The following is a 10,614-nucleotide window of genomic DNA, read 5'->3' on the forward strand; positions in this document are numbered from 1 at the left end:
TCTCCCCCTCGCCTCTTGCGCTTCTCCTAGGATTTGGCACGGAGGTGGCCCGAGGGCCGGAGCCCCTGGATGGATCAAATCAGTCAACCAAAATGCCTTGGGAAGGCCACACTTGGAATCCGGCATCCAGTTTTGGTTGCCACGATGTAAAAAGGATGTTGAGACTTTATAAAGAGGGCAGAGAAGAACAAGAAAGAGGATTTAGGGGACTGGAGACTAAAACATAGGAAGATTGCAGGAACTGGGAATGTCTAGTTTAATAGAAAGAAGGACCAGGGGAGACATGATAGCAGCCTTCCGATATCTCAGGGGTTGCCCCAAAGAAGAGGGAGTCAAACTATTCTCCAAGGCACCTGAAGGCAGGAAAATGGGTGGAAACTAATCAAGGAGAGAAGCCACTTAGAACTGAGGAGAAATTTCCTGACGGTTAGAACAATTAATCAGTGGAACAGAAGTTGCCTTTAGAAGTTGTGAATGCCCCAACACTGGAAGTCTTTAAGAAGATGTTATTATACCTATTTTTGCTAGGTATAAGTACTGACTTTACAGCGGTAGAGACTAACTTGATCCTGCACTTAATAACAGCAGCAAGACTGTTGGTGGCGCAATACTGGAAGAAGGAAGACTTGCCTACAACTCAAGAATGGACATTGAATGTTACATACTTAGCCGAGATGGCCAAAATATCGGCATATCTTAAAGATCACTCAAATGAGAGATATAAACGAGACTGGAAAAAATGGATTGACTATATACAAAATAAATACGGGACCAAGAAATTCCAGTTAGCCTATGCTTAAAATCAGGAATGATTTGAATTGTTTAAAGTTAGCTTAGCAAGAAGAAGCTAAGATCAATGTAGAGATGCTATTAATTTCTTTATTTCTTTTTTCTCAATAGATTTTAGACACTGTTAAAAATCTATACCGTGTACAGGTTCTGGGAAGTGGGGGGGGGGAAGGAGGTGGGGGGTCGGGGGGGGACGGAGGGGGAGGGAGGGATATATATTAGTCTAGACACAATGTGTTAGTTCTCAATGCAATGTGAGTTCACATGTATACTGTTTTTCTTTAATTTTTCATTATAAATAGGATAAGCGAAGTACATTAACATATAGTGGAAATACACCAAGGGGAGGAGGAGTAGGAAAGAAGAAAGATGGGTAGAGAGGGAAGGGAGAGAGGGGGGGAGGCGAAAAGGAAGGGGGGAGTGGTAGAGTGGGAGGGGAAGTAGGGTAGAGAGGGATGATGGAGGGAAGATAGAAAGTTGGAGGGTGGTGGAAGAAAGAGGTGTATGGAGAATGGAAGAGGTATATTAGGCTTTTATTTTCTGGGGCATTGTCGACAAGAGGAATTGATGCAATTATTGTTTAATACTGTATGGTGTATATATGTGAGTGTAAGAAAATGAAAATAAAATATACTAAAAAAAAAAGAAAAGAAGAAGATGCTGGATAGCCATTTGTCTGAAACGGTATAGGGTTTTCTGCCTAGGCAGGGGGTTGGACTAGAAGACCTCCAAGGTCCCTTCCAACTCTGCTATTGTATTGTATCTGGGAGGTCTTCTAGACCAGTGTTTCTCAACCTTGGCAACTTGAAGATGTCTGGACTTCAACTCCCAGAATTCCCCAGCCAGCGAACGCTGGCTGGGGAATTCTGGGAGTTGAAGTCCAGACATCTTCAAGTTGACAAGGTTGAGAAACACTGTTCTAGACCAACCCACGGCTCAAGCGGCCATTCCAGAGACAATGCCCCTCTGCTCTCTTCTTAGAAACCTCCAGGAATGGCGAACCTTCAGCCTGCGTGCCCGAAGTGCCATGTCCCCTGGCAAAAGGGCGCCCTGTTCCTCCTCTGGGTTCCTGGTGCGCATGTGCGCAGAAGGATCGCCTGGCCTATCATCCATGAGGCACTGGAAGAGATGGCCTTCCGTTTCCCAGCGTGAGCATGCCCGCCAGACAGCTGATTGGCGTGCGCATGGACGCCAGTACCCAGTGCGCATGAGCACGCTGGAAACCGGAAGCCATTTTCTGGCATGCGCAGGGTCTCTGGCCAGCTCCCCTGCCAAATTGTGGCCCTGAGCCACTCAGTGCAGAAAAGGTTTGCCATCACTGATTTAGAACGTATTGTAATAGGGACCTTGGAGGTCTTCTAGTCCGACCCCTTGCTTAAGAGGAGAGCCTATTCCATTCCGGACAAGTGGCTGTCCAGCCTCTTCTTAAAAGCCTCCAGTGATGGAGCATCCATAACTTCTGGTGGCAGGCAGTTCCATTGGTTAATTGTCTTCACGGTTAAGAAGTTTCTCCTTAGTTCCAGGTTGCCTCTCTCCTTGATGAGTTTCCACCCGTTGCTTCTTGTTCTGCCTTCAGGGGCTTTTTGGGAATAAGCTGACACCCCTCTTTTTTGGGGGGCAGCCACTCAAATATCGGAGTACTGCGACCGTGTCATCTCTTAATCCTTCTCTTTAGACCTACCCAATTCCTGCCACCGTTCCACAGTTGTGTCACTTGGAAACTGGGTTCACAGGACCCAGAAAACCAGGATCAGAAACAGAATAGAGCTGGAAGGGACCTCGGAGGTCTTCTAGTCCAGCCCCCTGCTCGATATCCTTTCAGACAAGTGACTGTCCAGCCTCTTCTTAAAAGTCCTCCAGGGATGGAGCGCTTACAGCTTCTCTTCCACTGGTTCATTGTTTTCACTGTCAGGAAGTTTCTCCTAAATTCCAGATTGCTTCTCTCCCGGATGAGTTTCCACCCATTCTTTCTTCTCCTGCCTCCTGGTGCTTCGGAAAGTAAATTGACCCCCTTCTTCTTCTTTGGGGCAGCCCTTCAAATACTGGAAGGCTGCTATCATGTCCCCCTCTTAGTCCTTCTTTTCTCCAGACTGGCCAAACTCAATTCCTGCAACCGTCCTTCGTGTGTTTTAGTCTCCAGGCCTTTAATCCTCTTGGTTGCTCTTCTCAGAACTTTTTCCAACGTCTCAACATCCTTTTGGTAACGTGGGGACCAAAACTGGATGCAGGATTCCAGGGGTGGCTTACTATTTATCAAGCGGTCCTAAGACTCCAGGTGATTTGTCTATGGAGAGTCACCCAGCTCAACGGTGGTCCCGAAGGTGCTTTTTGTCCCCAGAGTGAAGAAGCTTTTCCGGTGAGAAGCAAAGAAAATCCAGAAACTCCAGTTCTGCCTCTTTAAAAAAAATGCACCTTTGGGGTTCACGTGATTTTTATTCCATGACCGTTTTGTGTGTCTGTGTGTGAAAGTGGGCTCCTCCTTGGCTGATAGGCCGAGAGAGGCCAGATCCTGCTGATGGCCCTGGAAAGAGGGGAAGGGGATGCACAAGGAGGGTCGAATGATCCCTTTCTGGGGTCCCTGGTGCTCTCTGAAGCAAGTGGTTTCCTTGGAACACTGTTGGGGAAAGAAGGCAGGAAGATAAGAGAAAAGAGAGCCCCCTATTCTCCTCTGTCCCTTTCTCTTCTGGCACCTCCAGCCATTACCGCATTTTCCCGAGTATAAGACGCACCGGAGTATAAGACGCAGCAAGGTTTTGAAGAGGGTTTTTTTAAAAAATGATGGGCCCGTTTGTTTGCAAAAAAAAAAGGGCATGGATAGCCTTTAGGAAGCTTATAGAGTGCTGCTGGGGGCTGGGGGAGGCAAAAATGGCCTGTTTTTCGCTCATTTCTGCCCTGCCCATCCTCCGTGCACTCTGGAAGCCTCCTAAAGGCTATGCAGGGCCATTTTAGTGAAGGGGGCAGAGTTTCAGGAGGCTAAAAAAATGCTGTATTCAGTGTATAAGACGCACCCAGATTTCCAGCCTCTTTTTTGAGGGGGGAAAGGTGCGTCTTATATTCCGAAAAATATGGTACTTCCTAGGTGGCTTCTGGTTGCTTAACATTCTCACCAGGAGTGGGATTCAAATTTTTTTACTACCGGTTCTGAGGTTGTGGTGTGGCTTGGTGGGCGTGGCAGGGGAAGGATACTGCAAAATCCCCATTCCCTCCCGATCAGCTGGGACTCGGGAGGCAGAGAATAGATAGGGGCGCGGCCAGCCAGAGGTGGCATTTGCCGGTTCTCCGAACTACTCAAAATTTCCGCTACCGGTTCTCCAGAACTGGTCAGAACCGGCTGGATCCCACCTGTGATTCTCACCTGGGATCACTTTTTACAACAATCCAGCTTAATCAAGGGCAAAACTCCTGTCTTTGAATAAAATTTGAATCCCAGACTCCTCCAGCTGGCCGGCTGCCATAAATTGCAGGTACTCCTTGACTTACAACCACAATGGACCCCAAACTTTCTGTTGCTAAGCGAGACAGCTGTTAAGTCAGTTGTGACCCATTTTTACAACCATCCTTGCCACCGTTGTTAAGTGCATCACTGCCGTGGTGAAGCTAGTCCCACGGTTGCTAAGTGGATCTGGCTTCCCCTTTGACTTTGCTTGTCTGAAGGTCACAGAAGTGGATTGCACAACCCTAAGGGACACTACAACCGTCATAAATATGAGTCTGTTGCTAAGCTTCCGAATTTTGATCATGTGATCCTGGTTGCAATGGTCGTAAGTGTGAAAAACTGTCATAAGTCATGTGGGAGGAAATTCAATGTAGAGAAAAGTGGGGGGGGGGGGGGGGAGAAGAACAGACCCAGGAAACTGCGGACCAATCAGTCTAACATCAATACCCAGGAAGATACCGGAAAAGATAATTTAAAAACAAACAAACAGATCTGCCAACATTTAGAAACAAATGTAGGAAGTTTATCACCCAGCCCTCTCCCAGAAAAATGAAATATCCTAGGAAATATTGAAAAGGCGGAATATTTCTCTGGATGTGAAAAGAAAGAAATATGTTTTAAAAGACAGAATAGCTGCCTGTAGCTTCCTGCCCAGCTCCACTTTGTCAATGGGCCATTAAGAAGGCCAAGCTAGTCCACTTTACATAATAAAGACTTCTCCCCTTCAGCTGCAGGGAGATGGGATTAAAGCATGATAATATTGGCCCCAACTCCCCACATGGCATCTGAAAACTCAACCAAACCTGGATTCAAAACGCAGCCTAGAGAGTTGTCTCTGCATGGGCCCTATGGGAGTCTGACAACCAATCAGAATACAAGCTCAAGATTAAAGGCCAGAGAGGCCATAAAACCAGGGACTCGGCATCTCAGTCCTTCCTTCTCTTCTTCTCCACCAACATTGAAGCACCTTTTCTGTTCAGGGCTTAAGCCGTGTGGCCCTGTCCACCATTAAAACCATCTTTCCAAGCAGCCTCCATCTCTCCAGTGTCTTTTCCCCCACTTGGAGCCGAACCCAGAAGGACGTTTCTTTCATCACAAGCAAAGTATTAACTAGCAGCCAGCGTGAGTTTGTTAAAAACAGATCATGCCAAACCAATCTTATTTCCTTTTTCAACACAGAGACTTAATTAGTAAACCAGCAAAATACTGTGGACATAAGATGCTTAGACTTCAGCAAGGCATTCGACAAAGTAGACCACAACCTACTTCTTGGCAAGCTAGGGAAATATGAGGAAGACAGCATCACCACCAGATGGATTTGCAACTGGCTGACCAACCGTACTCATTGAGTAGTCCTTAATGGGTCTATGACTACCTGGAGGGAAGTGAGCAGTGGGGCACCCCAAGAATCTGCCATAGGCCCAGGACTCTTCAATAGCTTCATAAATGACTTAGATGAGGGAATAGAAGGGAAATTCATCAAATTTGCAGATGATACTAAACTGGCAGGAATAGCCAACACCCTAGAAGATAAGCTCAGGATCCAGAAGGATCTTGATAGACTTGAACACTGGGCCCTGTCCAGGCGTGGCTTCCTGCCAGTTCTAATCTCTTCTATAGAAGAGGTTCCACAAATCTACAGTGCCGTTTAGAACCGGTTCCAGCTCCCTCCCCATCCCGCCCATCCGCACATCATCAAGATGAAGAGTTGAGAGGAGGAATTCTGGGAGTTGAAGTCCACAAGTCTTAAAGCTATCAAGTTTGAACACCCCTGGGTTTTTTTCTTCTAAAGGGCTAGGGGTGCGAGGGTCTTGTAACTTGACAGCTTTAAGACTTGCACACTTCAATGCCAGAGTTCCTGAGCCAACATGACTGGAGGAGGGATTCTGGGAGTTGAAGTCCACAAGTCTTAAAGTTGTCAAGTTTGAACACCCCTGGGTTTTTTTTCCTAAAGGGTTAGGGGCGCGAGGGCCTTGTAACTTGACAGCTTTAAGACTTGCACGCTTCAACTGCCAGAGTTTCTGAGCCAACATTTTGATTGCTAAGCAAGAGCGTTGTTAAGTGAGTTTCACCACATTTCACAAGTTGGCCACGCCCACCCAGTCACATGGCTGCCAAGCCACTCCTACTCGGTCACATGGCTGGCAAGCCACTCCCACTCTGTCACATGGCTGGCAAGCCACTCCCACAAAGCAGGCCACACCTACAGAAGAGGTTCTAAAACATTTTGAAACCCACCATTGGCCCAGTCTAACAAAATGAAATTCCATGTAGAGAAAAGTAAAATCCTACACTTAGGTAAGAAAAACCATAAATTCTCATATAAACCTGTTGAAACCAGGTTTAATAGCAGGAACTCTGAGGGGGGGGTCTTGGTGGACCACCAGCTAAATATGAGCCAGCAGTGTGCAGTGGTGCATTAAGTTGCATTTAACAGAGGGATTCAATCGAGTTCAAGTGAAGCATTAATACCACTCACAAACCCTTAGCAAGGCCACACCTGGAGTCCTGCCACCCAGTTTTGCTCACCAAGAGGTTGAGACTCTGGAAAGAGTGCAGAGAAGAGCAGCCAGGAGGATGAGGGGACTGGAGGCTCAAACATACGAGGAACGGTTGCGGGAACTGGGCATGGCTAGGCTAGGGAAGATAGCCACAAAGCTATCAAATTTTCCTAGTAAACCAATAAAACAATATAAATTGAAAGATACACGTTTTCAGGAACTGGGCATGGCTACTCTAGGAAGAGAAGGACCAGGGGAGACAGGATAGCAACTTCCAATACTTGAGGGGCTGCCACAGAGAGGAGTTAGGGGGTCAAGCTATTCTCCAAGGCACCTGAAGGCCAGAGAAGGAAGAATGGATGGAAACTCATCAAGGAGAGAGATTCAACCTGGAAATAAGGAGGAATTTTCTGACAGTGAGAACAATCAACCCATGGAACAGAAGTTGCCTCCAGAAGTTGTGGGAGCTTCATCCCTGGAGGCTTTCAAGAAGAGACAGGACTGCCATCTCTCAGGAATGGTGCAGGGTCTCCTGCTTGGGCGGGGGGTTGGACTAGATGACCTCCAAGCTCCCTCCCAACTCTTGTTATTCTATTCTCTTATCTATGAGTGTCGTGGAAACCCGGCTGCTGGGTTAGCATGTCACGTGAGTCAGGGTGTGGTTTCTGTCTACGCCCGACACATTGCGGGAATTGTGTTTTGCACACACGTCTCCCTTGGGGGCCCGATCACCAACGCAGGAATCGCGAGGTTGACGCATTGAGCATCAAAGCTGAGTTGAACTCAAGTCACTCCGTATAAATAGACCTACAGACCAAATCCCTGGTGATGTTCACACCGTACACAATCCAGAAAGCCGCGCCCATGCGCTGCGCACACCCTCCCCTCTCCTTCCGCCATCCCTGACTTGTCAGTCTTTACTATCTTGATGGATTCGGGGAGTGGTGAAGACCTTCAGACCCCCCGCCTCTTCTTAAAAGCTTCCAGTGTTGGAACATCCAAAACTTCTGGGGGCAACTTCTGTTCCACTGATTCATTGTTCTAACTGTCAGGAAATTCCTCCTTGGTTCTAAGTTGCTTCTTTAAAAGCATCTTCGGTTGTCCCAAGGGGGCTTTTATTTTTTCCCACAAGAGGCAACTGGACTCTCTGATTATTTTTTTCTTTGAAGGCGTTTCGCTCCTCCTCAAAGGGGCTTCATCAGCTCTGAACTGAAGAAGCTTCTTGGTGGAGAAGCGAAACGCCTTCACAGGAAAAAAACCCAGAAAGTCCAGTTGCCTCTTGGGGGGAGGGGGGGAAACACCTTTGGGAAAAGCAACGGCAAACCATTTCTTTAAAAAAGGAAAAAATAAAACTTTGCCAAGAAAACTGCAGGGAGATATCCAAACCGTCTACTTAGAACAGTGTTTCTCAACCTTGGCAACTTGAAGATGTCCGGACTTCAACTCCCAGAATTCCCCAGCCAGCGAATGCTGGCTGGGGAATTCTGGGAGTTGAAATCCGGACGTCTTCAAGTTGCCAAGGTTGAGAAACACTGACTTAGAGTCTGACACGATTGCACAGAAGAATGTTTTTTTTTAAAAATCTGGGCTAAATCCAAAGAAATACCTCTTGGCGTACACGATTTGCTTCCAAATTTGCAATATTTCTATGTGCAACTGAATCGGCCTGGCTCAGAAATCCAGTTTCATTTTGGAGTGGTGGCTGATTCATCTATCGAGAAGGCAGGCAGGACGAGAAGCAACGGGTGGAAACTAATCAAAGGAGAGAGGCGACCTGGAATTAAGGAGGAATTTCCAATTCGTCAGGGGAAGAAGGGCTTGCCACCAGAACTTTTGGGGTGCTCCAACACTGGAGGTTCTTAGGAAGAGACCTGACCCCCCCCCATTTGTCTGAAATGGTAGAGGGTTTCCTGCTCAGGCAGGGGGTTGGACTAGAAGACCTCCAAGGTCCCTTCCAAGTTAGTTGTTTTGTTCTGTTCTGTTCTGTGGGTTGGACTAGAAGACCTCCAAGGTCCCTTCCAAGTTAGTTGTTTTGTTCTGTTCTGTTCTGTGGGTTGGACTAGAAGACCTCCAAGGTCCCTTCCAAGTTAGTTGTTTTGTTCTGTTCTGTTCTGTGGGTTGGACTAGAAGACCTCCAAGGTCCCTTCCAACTTAGTTATTTTGTTCTGTTCTGTTCTGTTCTGTGGCTTAGGGAGTGTGGCTTAACACTTTCCCAGGAAGATCGTGGGGGCCAATGTCACAACTGGCCGGAATTAGTCAACGATGGTTTCACAACACTTCCCAACAGCCTTGCAAAGTAGGTCAATGCCATGTTATTTCCCCACTGAGCTCCTTCTCCGCTGCAAGATTCCTGGGTCAAGATTGAATGGTCTCCTGTTGTTGTTTTTTTTGCAAAAATGAAAAGAAACCCCTTCCCCAAAAAAGCTACCGGCTCCGATTTCAGCTACGGAATGTAGGCAAGGCTTCAACCAACCAGTTAAGGAGAGTTTAGGAAGCTGGACAGGGTTTCCAACTTTGGAACAACTCTCTGCTCTAAGATTGATGCTCTCGGAGGGAGGAGTAGGGGTGACGGAGAACAGCGTGAGCCCTTCGGCTTGTTTCTCTTCTTTTTGGCCTTGGCGCCTGTCATTCCTTCCCACGTGTGACCCAGAAGGTCACTGTGTAAAAGTTCAGGACAGAACGAGCTTCAAACAGGCGGTGGTTACCACACACGTCATCCTGCGGCCCATTGAATGGAGGCAGTGTTTGTTCCTTCCCATCGCCTGGACACGGGATTCACATAGCTGGGCTGCAGCACTCCAGGCCACCACTAGAGGGCTGGGCGGCATAGGGGCTTGGCCGCCCTCTGGTGGACGCCCAGACGCTTGCAGCTTCTTGGGAAAAAAGGGGATAAGCCAAAACTACGAAACCAAGCGAGCTTCTTGTGTGGTTCAAAGGTAACCTTGGACCTGGTTGGTTGAGAATCTCCACTGACGTTAATCAAGGAGAGAAGCACCCTGGAATTGAGGAGAAACTTCCTAACAGGGAGGGCAATTCGCCAGGGGAACTGCTTGCCACCAGGAGTCGTGGGGGGCTCCATCAGTGGAGGATTGTAAGAAGAGGCTGGACAGCCATTTGTCAGGCAGGGGGTTGGACTAGAGCAGTGTTTCTCAACCTTGGCAACTTGAAGATGTCCGGACTTCAACTCCCAGAATTCCCCAGCAGTGGTTAGGACAGTGTTTCTCAACCTTGTCAACTTGAAGATGTCCGGACTTCAACTCCCAGAATTCCCCAGCCAGCGAATGCTGGCTGGGGGATTCTGGGAGTTGAAGTCCGGACATCTTCAAGTTGACAAGGTTGAGAAACACTGGACTAGAGGACCTCCAAGGTCCCTTCCCACCCGCTTTTTTCCTCAAGAGGACTTTCTTGTTTTTTTCTTTGAAGGAGTTTCGCTTGTCCTCCAAGAAAGCTTCTTCGGCTCTGACTGGAGGGTGAGGAAGGGAAGGATTTACACTCCTTGCAGAGCAGAAGAAGCTTCTTGGAGGAGAAGTGAAACGCCTTCAAAGAAAATCCAGAAAATCCAGTTGCCTCTTGGGGAAAAAAAAAGCAATTTTGGGACTTTCCTTGATTAGTTTTCCATCCAATAACAGTTGGGAGGCATTTCCAGGCTGGATCTCCCTCTGACAGCCAGAATTCCCCAGCCAGGAGGCTTGAAGAGGGGCCGACTTAGAATCATGGAGCGGGAAGGGACCTCGGAGGTCTTCTAGTCCAACCCCCTGCCCAAGCAGGAGGCCCTGGCCTATCCCATTTCAGAGAAGCAGCTGTCCAGTCTCTTCTTAGAAACCTCCAGGGATGGAGCACCCACGATTTCTAGTGGCAAGCAGTTCCATCGGGTAATTGTCCTCACTG

The sequence above is a fragment of the Thamnophis sirtalis genome, unplaced genomic scaffold (assembly GCF_051295495.1).
Source record: "Thamnophis sirtalis isolate CommonGarterSnake01/CBP01778 unplaced genomic scaffold, rThaSir2_p1.2 scaffold_1, whole genome shotgun sequence".
Classification (NCBI taxonomy): domain Eukaryota; kingdom Metazoa; phylum Chordata; class Lepidosauria; order Squamata; family Natricidae; genus Thamnophis; species Thamnophis sirtalis.